The sequence below is a fragment of the Oryzias latipes genome, chromosome 9 (genome assembly GCF_053564925.1).
Source record: "Oryzias latipes strain Hd-rR chromosome 9, Olatipes_Hd-rR_3.1".
NCBI classification, from domain to species: domain Eukaryota; kingdom Metazoa; phylum Chordata; class Actinopteri; order Beloniformes; family Adrianichthyidae; genus Oryzias; species Oryzias latipes.
In genome coordinates, this window is record NC_136245.1 from 32,594,163 (window position 1) to 32,607,251 (window position 13,089).

Here is a 13,089-nt window from a genome sequence, read left to right on the forward strand (position 1 = left end):
TGGGCAGAAAAATCCATTTTCTTTTTTTCTAATTCATTTCCCAGACGCAATATCTTTTGTTTTTCTTGTTTAATGAAATAAAAAAGCGATTCAAATGTTGCACTGATAAATCCATTTGTTCTACACAAACAAAGCAGGAATCAGATTTGGATGAACAGTGGTCTCATAGAAAATGACAGACATGCATTACATTATTTTAGTATTTATACAGAAAGAGCTGTTATACCCTGATGAAATCATCTTTTTAGATCAGTATTTTTCTCTTTGTAGCTGCAGAACTTCCATTCCGAGGCTTCGTCCGTTTTTGCTCATTTGGTCACGTGATGCCAGGGATCCTGGTGCTCATTCACCAGCATTCCTTTGTAGTACTTGTGACATGAAATAACTGCGACATCCAGCCCATAGGAGCTGTCACAATGGAAAAGACTTTGACCCAGTTTTCACACTATACCAATCTGACTCTCATCAAAGGCGCTCAGATCTTCATGTCTTCTCGCCTTTTCTGTCCTCCAAGTCCCCACATGCTGATTTTACACAAGTGCTCACTTCTTGTCAAGATGAACTGACGTGTTTAGGGTTACTTACTCTTTTTTCTTTGCCTGCTGGGCTTCTTGGTGTAGAAGGACCGGCGAGAGCAGGCTTTCCCTGTATTAGACTGCATTAGTGAGAAATGTATTAGTGGTTTGTGCGTCAATTACGTAATTTGAATGTGATCTGTACGCCGTATGTGTGATATAAAAGTTACACATTGGTGCTACATGTGTGAAAAGTCCGTTAGATATAAATGGACATACGTGAAACGGTCGTGGAAAGCCGCAAATGTTTGTATGCATCTCGCAACAGTCATGTGCAATTCTATAAGACGTGTGTAATATTTGCGTATAAACTACTTAATATACACAAAAATTGCCTAATTCTTAACTAACCAAAAATTCTGAACAGCTCATTAGCGAACTCACGTAAACACCCCTGGCCAAATCCCTCGACGGACGTCTGCGCACATCAACGAACGCAAGAAATGCTTATGAATTATGAACATACGTCAAAAATGTGCAAAATATATGTACTGGCTGTGTAACACTGACGGCTTTGAGCGATGGCTTGATGGTCACGGCGTTCCAGTATAAAAAAAATGTGCATGAACATTTTCTCTCTCTGGGTTCACAGAGCCGTCAACGATCTTGATCTTTCGTGCGGCTCACCTGAACAGCTTTGACCATTTTTCACCCGTCGACAGTGTGTCTAAGACTTTAATGACGGCCCCTCATCCTCCCGGCATTTCCTGACAGCCGGTAATGCATGGGCTTCTGTCCGTCCGGCTCCCATTTGGCCGCAGAGCAGTCCCTCAGATTCAGGTGGGGGGGGGGGGGGGTACAAATGGATCAGGACCACCTCAGAAACTCCCACATGTCATTTCTTCTCCAAAACACCTGCCTGAACCTGAAAGCATTGCTGCTGCCAATGCAACAAACGGCATGTTTGGAGTGCAGCATCACTGGAAGTGACACCTCCTGGTTCGTCATGTTCAACAGCAGACTTGATCAGCAGTCAACGAAGGCCTTGCTCTCCACCAGCCATCCACCCCTCAGTGGTAAACACAGTGTATTTGCATGCAAGCAAAGTAATCTTTGTGGTCCAGTGGTTCCAATCAAAGCCTGGTTATTATACTGGCTCAGCTCCAGATCTGAACACAAGAAAAGGGGCGTGCATTCAAGTCGCAGCGTAATTCTTGAGGCATGTAAAGCAGCTGCTTCCTTCCCTGTTGCCGTGCACTGGCAGTGACCTTCACTTTTCCAATTCGTGATTCTGCCAGAGCTCTCAGCGCGATGGAGAAGGACCGCGTTGTGTTGTAATCAGTGTGTAATGAGGTGTTTTTGTGCGGTCTCTTCGGTACAGTCGAGGTCAGCGTTGTTCCTGCAGTCATGTTTTATGTTTAAAGACATAAAGATGAGGCTGAAAGAGTCTTATTGTAGTGTCAACCCAATTTAAGGCTCTTTCATGGAACGTTCCCAGGCACTCCACAGGTTTGGACATCCCAGATTATGTTACGTTCCCATCAAGCACCAGCAAGGGTGGCTGCGTCATCATTTACCGCCTATTGATGCAAATATGCATCAAACCACTTCTGCTCCCAACTTACCTTAATTAGCATGTGCTTGAAAGTGAAAACAAGAGATTGTTAGATTTCCATGGGTGTCAAGATATATTTAAAAACACACTTGTGTTTTTACACAAGGTTGTGAGGTTGGCGCCATCAGAAAGTAGATTTAGAGGAAAAGAGAAGGTTTAAAGCTGCAGTGTGAGTGAGGAGGACACAGAGGACAAGGTTAGATGGTGGTAAAGAAAGCAGCTGAAGGGAAAGAAAGATTAGAAGTCTTCTTATGGTTGGTAGGGAAAACTGGAATGTTTGAAGAAGAAACGAAGATTTGTTCCCATGTTTTTCAGCTTGTAAAAACTGCAAAGCTGTCATGGACTGTTGAGTAGCTCACATTTTTAAATCAGGATATGATGTAAGCAGTACACATGTACAACCTATTACATTTATGAAAACAAATTTTTGATCAAAAAGATATGATTTATTAAGGAAAATGAGAACAAGAATCAATTAAATTTATTTTATTTAATTTTAATTCAGGTGAAAAACAAAACAATAATTTCAACTCTGTCTCTCCATCATACCTATTCTAAAATATAATCCCTAACCCATAAGGAGAGCACATCCTGTTAGTATTTTTTTAACAAAAACAGCAATTTCTTTTTTTTTTTTTTATCAGTTGCAGTTTTTTCAATTTAACCTTTTAAAACCAAATCTAAGGTGAGGTTGGAGCTGAAAAGTTCTGCAGCAGGTAAGATGTGTTTGTGTGCAAATTCAGTGGGAAAATCCAGCCTCAGAAATACATTTTTAGTGTTTAGATTGTCTGTCGAAAGGTTAAAGGATCTACGGGGAAATCTTTCTCTGAGCAAAAATAACAAAGATGAATCTGAATGCATCAAAAGAAAAAAAGAAAAAAGTAAAGTTGTTAAATACGTTCAGCTCCAGACCAGAGTTTATCCAAAAATGAGAGTAACTTCATAAAAGAGAAGAAAACAGAGAAGCTTGGGTTCTCCTGGGGTTCTCCTGACTCGGCTCATTTAAAATGCATTAGGGCCCAGTGGCCGACAGTTTTCTCTCACAAAACATAACTTGAAAGTTGTTTTTTGTTTTTAACTGTAGAGGGACTTTCTCACTGCTCTTGGTTTAACACTTTGGCAATAGCTGCAGCTCCTTCAAAGCTCAAGAGGAAAAAGGTTTGAGAGACTCGAGCTTCTACATGAAAACTTCAGCAGTTTCATTGCAGAAAGTGCTAAAATGTGTTTTATTTTTGTTTGTTTCTTCCTTGGTTAAAAAGACAAAGAAAAATGTTGCTAAGATGTTTCCGTGTAATCACTATAATACTCTGTAGAAAACAAGAGAACATTTAAAAGGTTAAAGTTCCAAACATGTACTGATACAGAAATCATAGAACATGAATAAAAAAAAAGGTTTGCTTACATTTTCTAAAAAACAAGTCATACATTAATGTAATGTTTGTATTAATGTATAAGTGTTTGTAAATAGCATACTTTTACCCGTTTTGTGTTTTCAAATGTTTAAGAAGGACATTTCAGAGATTTTTTTTGGATTAGAATAAATAAAAAAATGAATAAGCCAGAAGAGAATTTCTCATCCTAAAAATGATCTGATGGATGACAGCAAAGCTTTTTTCTGTGCCAAATGGGTTGGTTGTACAACATGTTACTATCCAGCACAGACCGAGAGAGAATTGAAAGCTGTACGGCAGGAAATTGCAGCGTTTCCATCGGTGTCGATACTTGGCTGCGAACACGTGGTCATAGTGTCACAGTCAAATGGAATCTCACACACTGCAGGGCTATAGATTGTTGTTGCATCGACCGCAGGCTGTTATCTGCAAGAAATGCTGTTAAGAGGGCAGAGATTTGGGTTGAGGGAGGAACAACGGTATTATGGGATCCATGCTGTGAATCCATCAGTCTACAGCAGTCTGAACAGAAAAGCTACATGGATGTTTTCTATAGAGTCCACTCATACTTCCCCTGAGAAATTATACCTTAATTACACCACGAAAGAAGTTCCTTTCATCAGAATAATACAAAATGAATTATTGATAGGTAAAAGGGTGGCTTTAACTTTAACTCATAATGAAATTTACCAGTAAAATGGGAAAAATAAAACAAAGTCAGCTGGGTTGATTGGCTCCTGCTATTTGCTGCAGTGAGTCTTTGTTTCACTTCTTCGGATACAATAAAACACCAGAAAAAAAAAAAATATTACAACACAAGCTAGCATGCTGCCAATATTAGCACAATAGAAATATTTTTTTAAAACCTTGCTAATACCATGACTTAGTGTCATATAAGCCTTAAAACCTACAGGTTGGTCTAGGTTTTGACTTTATTTCGTGTTTCCCATAACTACAACTGTTTAAACTCATTTGGTTCAATTATCCGGCTGTTTAATAGAAATTAAAGTCCCTCTCTAATCATCGTCTGATCTATTTTCCAAGTGTTCCCAGTGGTCTTTTAATGAACAGTTTTAGCCAAAATCCAAAAACCTGTTTCATTTTCTGGACATAGTTTCTGCAGAGCAGCAATTCATTAAGAATTCACCTCTGAGTTGTGGGTGGGACTTTTGGTGCGGTGTAAGTCTGTGCTCCTTTCCCATGATCCCTGTGTTTACACTGTCTCCCGCTAGCTTACAGACCCTCACAATCCCCAAATCAGCAGTGTAACAAAAATGGTGAGCAATATCGGAGCTATCCAGCCGTATGGTTAAGATCCAGATTCCAGCTCAGACGAGGAAAACAAGGATGATCGTGGATCTATTGGTCTGCAAGTGGATGCATCGGAATGGAGCGGAGCAGGGAGCTTCTCTCCCCAAATGTGGATTTTATCTTCTAGACGATATTTCAAACTGCGGTTTTTACTCTGCTCCTGATTCACAACAATGTGAGTAAAGAAATACTCAGAAAGGCAGTTTTAATCATAACTTTATCTTTTCATCAAAAAAATGCAACAAAAACATGTTCAAAACACCATTTTCATTGGATTGAATCTTCAAACGTTAGTTCTTGTAAGAATAAAATACAGCAAAGCATCAATAGAGTACCGTTTTTAATTAAAACAGAAACACATCTTTCAGCTGCAAATGATCACGCTTTCAAATCCATGCTGGTTTGCAGATGCAAAAAACTGAGCAGTGGAGTGGAATATGAACCAGAGAACTGTTTTATATCCTTCGTCCCTCTGCCGGGACTTTTTCATGGTCTGGTGCTTCCGTGTCACAGAGCGGGACACATGTGAGGAAGTCAACAGTTCACGAGGATTGCATGACGGCGTTCGGCTGCTAACATTCTGGGTCGTCACACCAGTGATGAACCGTGGCAGGCTGAGAAAGTGAGGACGGAGCTTAAGTGGTTTGGTACTCTGCAGGAAACGTGACAGAGTCAGGTCACTCTCCAAAGTGTTTGTCAGCCATGACCAACTTCAGGTTGCAGTTTTCTTGGTTAAGTTGTTTCATCATTCATCTCCACGCCTGCAATTAGTAAAACATTTTCTACCGGATAAAAATCTGTAAAGTCCTCTACATCAAAGAATTGATGTACGTTTTTTATTTTTATTTAGATGTCTTAAACACTTTGATGAAAACCACAAATGAGATACAGATAGTATCTATTATGATAGATTGGGTGATTTGGTAACTCTTTTATGTGTAACTGTATTATAAAGAATTATTTATCAACAAATGTTACATTTTTTAATACAGCAAGTATTCATTAATAAGGTCATAAATAATGGGTTGGGTGAGGAAAGTTTGGATCATGCTAATGAGATAGGGGTCTCAGAAATGCATGCAATATAACACAAATGGTCATACAGGGGTTAAAACCCCCAAGTAAACAGATCAAGTCTCAACAGATAATTGCACCAGGAAAGGATTTTGAGCAGTGAGTATTAAATTTGTGGACTTTTCTTAGGAAAACTGAGCAGACTATTTAAAAGTTTGGTGTTATAAAAAAGAAAATGTCAAAAATAAACTCCACATGTATGTTGAAAGCTGCTGCATGTTGCTTTGCCTCGGAGCCACCGTCATGCACCCCTGCCCCACTACCCCATTTTTTATGCATCCATGTATTCAATTTTTTATTCAAAATACACAATCCGTTTTCCTACTCTGCATTCATTTTTTGTCTTCCAGCCAGTTTCTGGTTACTTAATTGGTTAAATAAAGTTAAGGTACTATAAACAACACACTACAGTGAGTTTTGGTGAAGATTACAAATATTGTACTTAAAATAACTTAAATGTAATCAATTTAATAAAAAAAACACATCAAGGAATAAAGAAAACTTATGGTTGCCTGGATAAAGTTTTGTATTTAATACAAAGAGGTTATTTGTAGTAACATGTCAATTTAAAGAATTTTTGTTTCAGTAGAAAAATAATTCTCAAGTTTTAACTTTTACATTTTCAGTTAAAATGGACATATCCTCTGGCTCAAGATGTAAAGTAGTGAATTATTTCCCATAGATGAAGAGCCTCAGCACACAAACGGTCTTTATCAAACCTTTTCAGTGTCTGAACAGTCAGAGGAGGCCACACTCCTATCGGCTCCTGCAGACCCGTCTGAGGGTCACTTTCCAGAGGTTTCTCTGTGTTCGCAGGGCCACGCTGCTCATCTTCAGTGCAAGTAAAGCTATGCTAAAGGGTTCAGCCTAAACCTCACAAACACACTTTGGATTCGGGTTAACTGAGAGGAACCCAACATCCCTGGAGATGACTGTGAATAATTCATTTTAACCAGCGAGACGTTTTGCATTTTCTCCATTTCCATATACCGAGGAGTCTTCAGGAGGTGATTCAACTGCGTGCGTGAGCTTGCAGCACTTTGGAGAAAGTTTTGGGAAGTACACTTTGTAGGTCTTGTCATGTCCTGATTTAGGGAAAGACGCTCAAAGAATATAAATGTTTTCCTCATATGCTAATGTTTATGTAACAAAATCAGTCATCTGCATCCTGGAAACGTATGAAAAAAAGCAGGCGGCTGTAAATTTAGGGAAGTCCATCTGACTCATGTTGAATGTGGAGCTCACATATTTAAAGTCCTAAATTCCCCTCGGGATTCTTTCCTTCCTCTCTCCGTCAGAGCTGCTTTTCATTTCAGGGAAAAACACCGTTTGATGTGTTGACACAATTCCTGCAGATGCGTGTTAACATGCAGCAGCACACTTGGCAGGTAAACGTGACGAGACTTTCCTTACCCCAGTTTCTGTAACTTTGATGTTTTCCAGATGGGGAATTCGGCTTTGGGCTGCAATTGTTTGATTTTTCCTAACCTGGAGTGAAGAAGTCCTAAAGGATTTTTTATCTCAGCAGGTATGCGGCTGCATGGTTTCACGACGTCAGTGTTCCTCTGAGAAACTGGGAGACAGAAATATTGTGTATTTTGTTTAGATCAGGACTATTGTTTGCATCGTCTCAGAGATTTACTTCTAACTTCAGTGTCTACCTATCAAACTAAAATAAAAAAGATTGGGATGCCCTGTATTTCTCAGGATAAATAAATCAAGACATTTATTTAAGAAGGGGAAATTGCAAATTAATGAAGATTTAAAATCAAATATGGAGTTTTTCCTTTAAAAAAAATAGAAAAATCCTATCTTTGTAAGGTTTTTTGGAATGGAAAAATCCTGTTTTGGGTCAAAACTGTACTATCTGGTCCATATGACTCCTGAAAGCCTCCTTGGGGAGGTGTTTTGGGCATATCCCACCAGGCTGAGGCCCCGGGGAAGACCCAGGACACGCTGGAAGGAGAGACTACATCTCTCAGTTAGCTTGGAAACGCCATGGGAAGTCTGGGCATCTTTGCTGAGACTGCTGCCCCCACAAGAAAGAAAATAGATTGACAGACACTGATGTTATGGTTCCAATTCATCCTAAAAGAGTTTTTCTTGGAGCATCATCTTATTTTATACATTCAGTTGCATTGAGCCCTATCTGCAAAGTGAGGGACAAACAGACCCATACCATTAACCCACCTCCACCAAATAACAAATTTTGTCAGGCGGATGAGACGGTTCCTGTAAATTTCCAAACGGAGATTTTTTGGAAGTGCTTTTCCTCTTTTTCCTAAAACCACGTTTCCATGGCTGCACGGTTTAGTGGCATGGGCTTTACACCACTCCATCTCACTCTTGACATTGAACTTGGTTATGTGAGCTGGTGTGCAGCTGTTAGAAAAGCACAGAGACCCATTTCATGAAGCTTCAACTGTATTTTGTTGCTGTGAGCAGCACTGTTTCCATTTTCAACAGAAAAAGACAAATTACAGATCACTGAGAATTCCTGGTGGAGTAAAAATCATTATTTTGCAAAAGTTACATTAGATTATTGTACCACACGTCAAGTCTCCAAAGCTCTTTACTTTGATTCAAATTTGGGACTTTAAGGTATTTCCAAACACATTTAATTATGAATAAATCTGGAATTTCTGTCAGGATTTGTTCCATTAGATGCAGATGTGACACAGAATCCTTAGGTGAGGTGTAAAGGTCTTGGAAAGTCCCACATGTTGCTTAATAAACAGATCACTTGCTCCAGAACAGCAAGTGAAGTAAAGCAGATGTTCTAAATCCCACAGGTTTCATTTCATTACTTTTTAATTTGGATGTTTTGGCCTCAAGCAAGAATGAATAGATGTTGACACATTGCCTGGTATAAGAGAATATTTGGAAAGATGTCTCTGTGTTTGTTCAAATACTCCCAGTGTGTCATCATTTCCCTCTAATAGAATCAGGGTCCGCTCTGCAAAGATGTGCTCAACCTTTATTTGGATGATCAAGAGCGTGTCGCTGCAGACGAGCCATCCTGCGTCTGTTTGCCACCAGGGGCGGCTGTTGGGTTTTCATGCACAAATTTTCTTTAGGAGGCAGGAAAGAAAGAAAAAACGGCGCTTCCAAAGCCGATCTTTTCCTCCTACACCTTTTCCCGGTGGAAGCTCCCCAAATAGCAAAGCAGCACTTCAAACAGGCACCCGCATCCTTTGAAAAACCACCGCCACGGTCCGGCTCGGAGCCGACCGGCAAAAAAAAAAGAAAAGAAAAAGAAGTGAAGGAAGAAAAGGGTGGAGGAGGCATTGTGGAGATAAACACAAGTCAGAGTACCAGGGGAATGTGTGCTTTGGCCTTTGCTGCAGCTTATGTTGATCCGGCAGCTTCATTCAGAGGAGGATTCAGTGCTGGCGCCCACCGACAGTCTGAATTCCGGCGTAGAGGAAGCTCCTCACACAAAATCAGGAATGGTGGCACCGGTTAGACTAGAGTAGTGGAGATAAAACACGAATTTGCAAAGACAAACGGTCGCAGTTCTCCCAACCCTGACATTGGAATACGTAATGATGCTATAATGTCAGATTTTAAAACGGCATCATCAAACAACATTAAACTGTTTGAATTTGAAGCTTTCTAAGCAGCAAGATTCTGACACGAGAACATCTGTCTTTCCTGTTTTGACCAAACAGGCCATAATAGCTTTCCCCTCCATCCATCCCCTTTAGTCTGCAGCTCTCTGGCTCCATGCTTCTAATCCAGGAGCCGCTCAATGGGTTTGCAGTACGGGTCATTATTCACTCCAATACTTTTCCTCTGTGCTGGTCAATAGCCAAGGACACAGTCAGAGTTGAAAAGGTTTTATTTGTTCCAGGGGCCCAAATGGATTTGATCATATTGGCAGCATCACAATAAACCCGCTTCCTATGGACTTTCTGCCTTTCTGTCTAGAATAATGAAAAAAAGAAATAGACACATTTGTCATGTGTGTTTATCTCATTTTTGTCATCTTGTTTTTCGGTTTACACTGAAAAACAGAAATTTGCAGTCAGAACATTTAGAAGGTAACATTAAAATAAATAAAAGTCTTTCTATCTTTTTTTCCCCTTTAATTCTGCTAAAATTAAACCAGCAGTTTTAGTGCGTATTTAGGTTCTTCACTGGGCTGTGAGAGAAAAAAATGAACAGATTTAGTTTAAATCCGTCTTTATTTGAGGTTTTTAGGGTTTGGGATACAATTTTACCATATCGTTGTCCCAAAACTGAACACCGGAGATGGCCAATATGATTAAAAATGAAAACTTTTTGTCTTTAATCCTGATACAATTTTAAGATAAAGCTTGTTTGGAAGCTTTTAAACACTTGTCAGACCAGGAGTGGGCATTTCTGCTTGATTTCCAATGTACCCTGCTCTGCTATGTCCTAATTGACCGGACACAGCTGATCCAGGTAATCAGCCTTGAGAAGAGCGCAGATGTCTGGAAAACATGGTGACACACCAGACAGATTGCTCTGTGGCTTTATCAGAAGTTAAAGTTTTAGTTTTCTTCTGATTTCTTTTCGTTCCAAGGTCCATTGTCTCCCTGTGGGTGAAGAGAAGTTTGTCGAGAACACTGACAGCACGTGCATGAAAGACATTTCCTCACAGAAATCCTACCAGGTGTTGATTTTTGGTGTTTTCTCTTGAGTGCGTTGGGGCGTTCATCTCCATCCACAGATCACAGGATTTAGAAACATTCCACCAAATCTTCCATCAAAAGGATCAGAGTTCGACTCTGACGGTGTAGATAGAACCTAATGTACTTTAATTTCCCTTTATTTGTGTAAGAATGCCAAGAAATGTGATTTACAATGTGATAGTAAATCAACAGTTGGGCCGTTTAGCTGCAAGAATTTGCAGTTGTGTCATGCGACCTGTTCAAAATGTTCCCAGTGGTCTTTTAATTATGATGATGCTGTTTTTAGCCAAAATACCCAACAAAACGTTAATGTCTAGGACAGTGTTTTTCAACCTTTTATGAGTCAAAGCACACTTTATCCTTGACAAAAATCCCACGGCACAAAAATTAAAAAATTAGAAACTCTATAGTCTGTATTAATGTGCAGCCCCTCCACAATGTTTATTCTAAAAGTTGTAATAAAAGTTAAGTTAGTTTCTAGTAATAATTTTCAACTAAATTATTTGACATTTTTACCCTTGTAGTTGTTTTTCCCTTCAGTTTATTAACATGAAATTTTATGTAACCTCACAAAAAACAGTTATATGATCACAATATGTTTGATAGATTTTACACAAAACGACTAACATTATATATGTTTCCTGTAGCTACAGAAAAAGTGAACATGTTGAAGTTTTGTTAGTTTTTCTCTCGTCTTAATCAAAGATGAAGTCTTTGAAAACTTCAACAAAAATGTTTTATTTCTTTTTAGATACATTTTTTTTCAATTTAGTTTAATTGAGTCTGTTGGCCACTTTACCTCAATCCTGTTTCTTAAATGTTGTCATTACTTCTTCTTAAGTTTAATATCTAAAATAACCCAGACGTTATTAGGAAAGTGTTTCAGTGAGAAAGAGGACTTGGACAAAACTCTGGGATGTTTGGCTGTTCAGAAACACAAACCTTGAAGAAGAACTAAACTGTTGACCTCTGATTTCATCAAGAAGATTTAAAACTCTTTACAGTTTTTCTTAGTCGCTTTAGTACAATTCTCAGATCAGAATTGAAGTTTGCAAATACGTGTGTGCATTTCTCAAAACAATTTGTACAAACAGCAAAACACTATGGATTTCTTGCAAAAGCCTGTAACTTGCTCAAAATCTTTAGTTCATCTCTCCAAACTAAGTCTTTATGTCATTAAACATGTCAGTGCCATCAGAACAACAAGTCCTTGTGTCATTGTCTACGAACAAGACAGTCAAATGACTTAGTCATGTTTTTAATATAACTGTGTACTTTAGAGGGAGGTTCTGATGGAAACTATGGCTAAAGTTTGGATGACAAAAGTTACATCTTTTTTGTTTGATTGCAAGAGACTGGACAAGATTCACATTTACACTTTTATTGTTCATATTGTAATTTGTTGTCACATTATGACAACTTGGTCAACCATTTTGCAGTTAATGACTTATTCGATGAACTAATGACTAGGTGTTTTGAGGAGTAAGACTATTGCACAGTGAACTATATAATACATTTTGATCAACATGACATAAACAATTGATAATGTAGCAAAGAGCAGAGAATTAATAATAATGGATTGGATTTATCTGCACTTTTCAAGACACCCAAAGCGCTTACATTGTGTCCATTATTCATTCACTCCTCATTCATACTTGGTGATGGTAAGCTACGGTTGTAGCTACAGCTGCCCTGGGGCAGACTGACAGAGGCGTGGCTGCCAGTTCGTGCCTACGGCCCCTCTGAACATCACCAGGATCATTCACACACATTCACACACCAGTGGAGACACACTGGAGGAAAGGAGGGTGAAGTATCTTGCCCAAAGACACAATGACATTTTTTTTTTTTTGGCTGGTAGGAGCGGGGATTGAACCGCCAACCCTTTGATCATTGGACGACCAGCTCAACCACCTGAGCCACTGTCGCCATTGTACATAATCATTTGCATGGATGTACCAAAGCAATTGCAACTTGTTCAAAGAAGTGAGAAACTGCTTATATGATGTGCACAAGTGACATCATGATATGAAGATTGAACAAATAGTTTTGGGAATTTTATTCTGATCTGAGAATTGTACTAAAGCGACTGAGAAAAACTGTAATGTGCGTTCGTTGTTGTTTTAAGACGTTTAACAGGGAAGACTCATTGTACGCTGAGACGCTGTCACCGATGCATCATGGGAGATGTAGTGCGAAACTGCCGCAGATCACAGACACTCTCTGAGCTTCATTGAGCTTCACGGTCTGACACCGGATCCTGCAGAAAGCTACACCGCTAAAGACGAGCTTTAGCTGGAATTTTTGTTGGTATTTAGAGACTTTATGAGCAGAATCGGAACAAGGAAGTGAGGACTTTAACCTCTTCTAATTGGTCAGACAGATGACGTGTGATTAAGCCTCCAAGATTGATTGGTGGAGACAGTTAAAGGGGCGAAGTGAGAATCAAATAAACACAAAGAAATAAGTCTTTTATGATCATTCCTATTTCTAACTACTCAGTGTTTTATCAGGGCCTGTTTGGA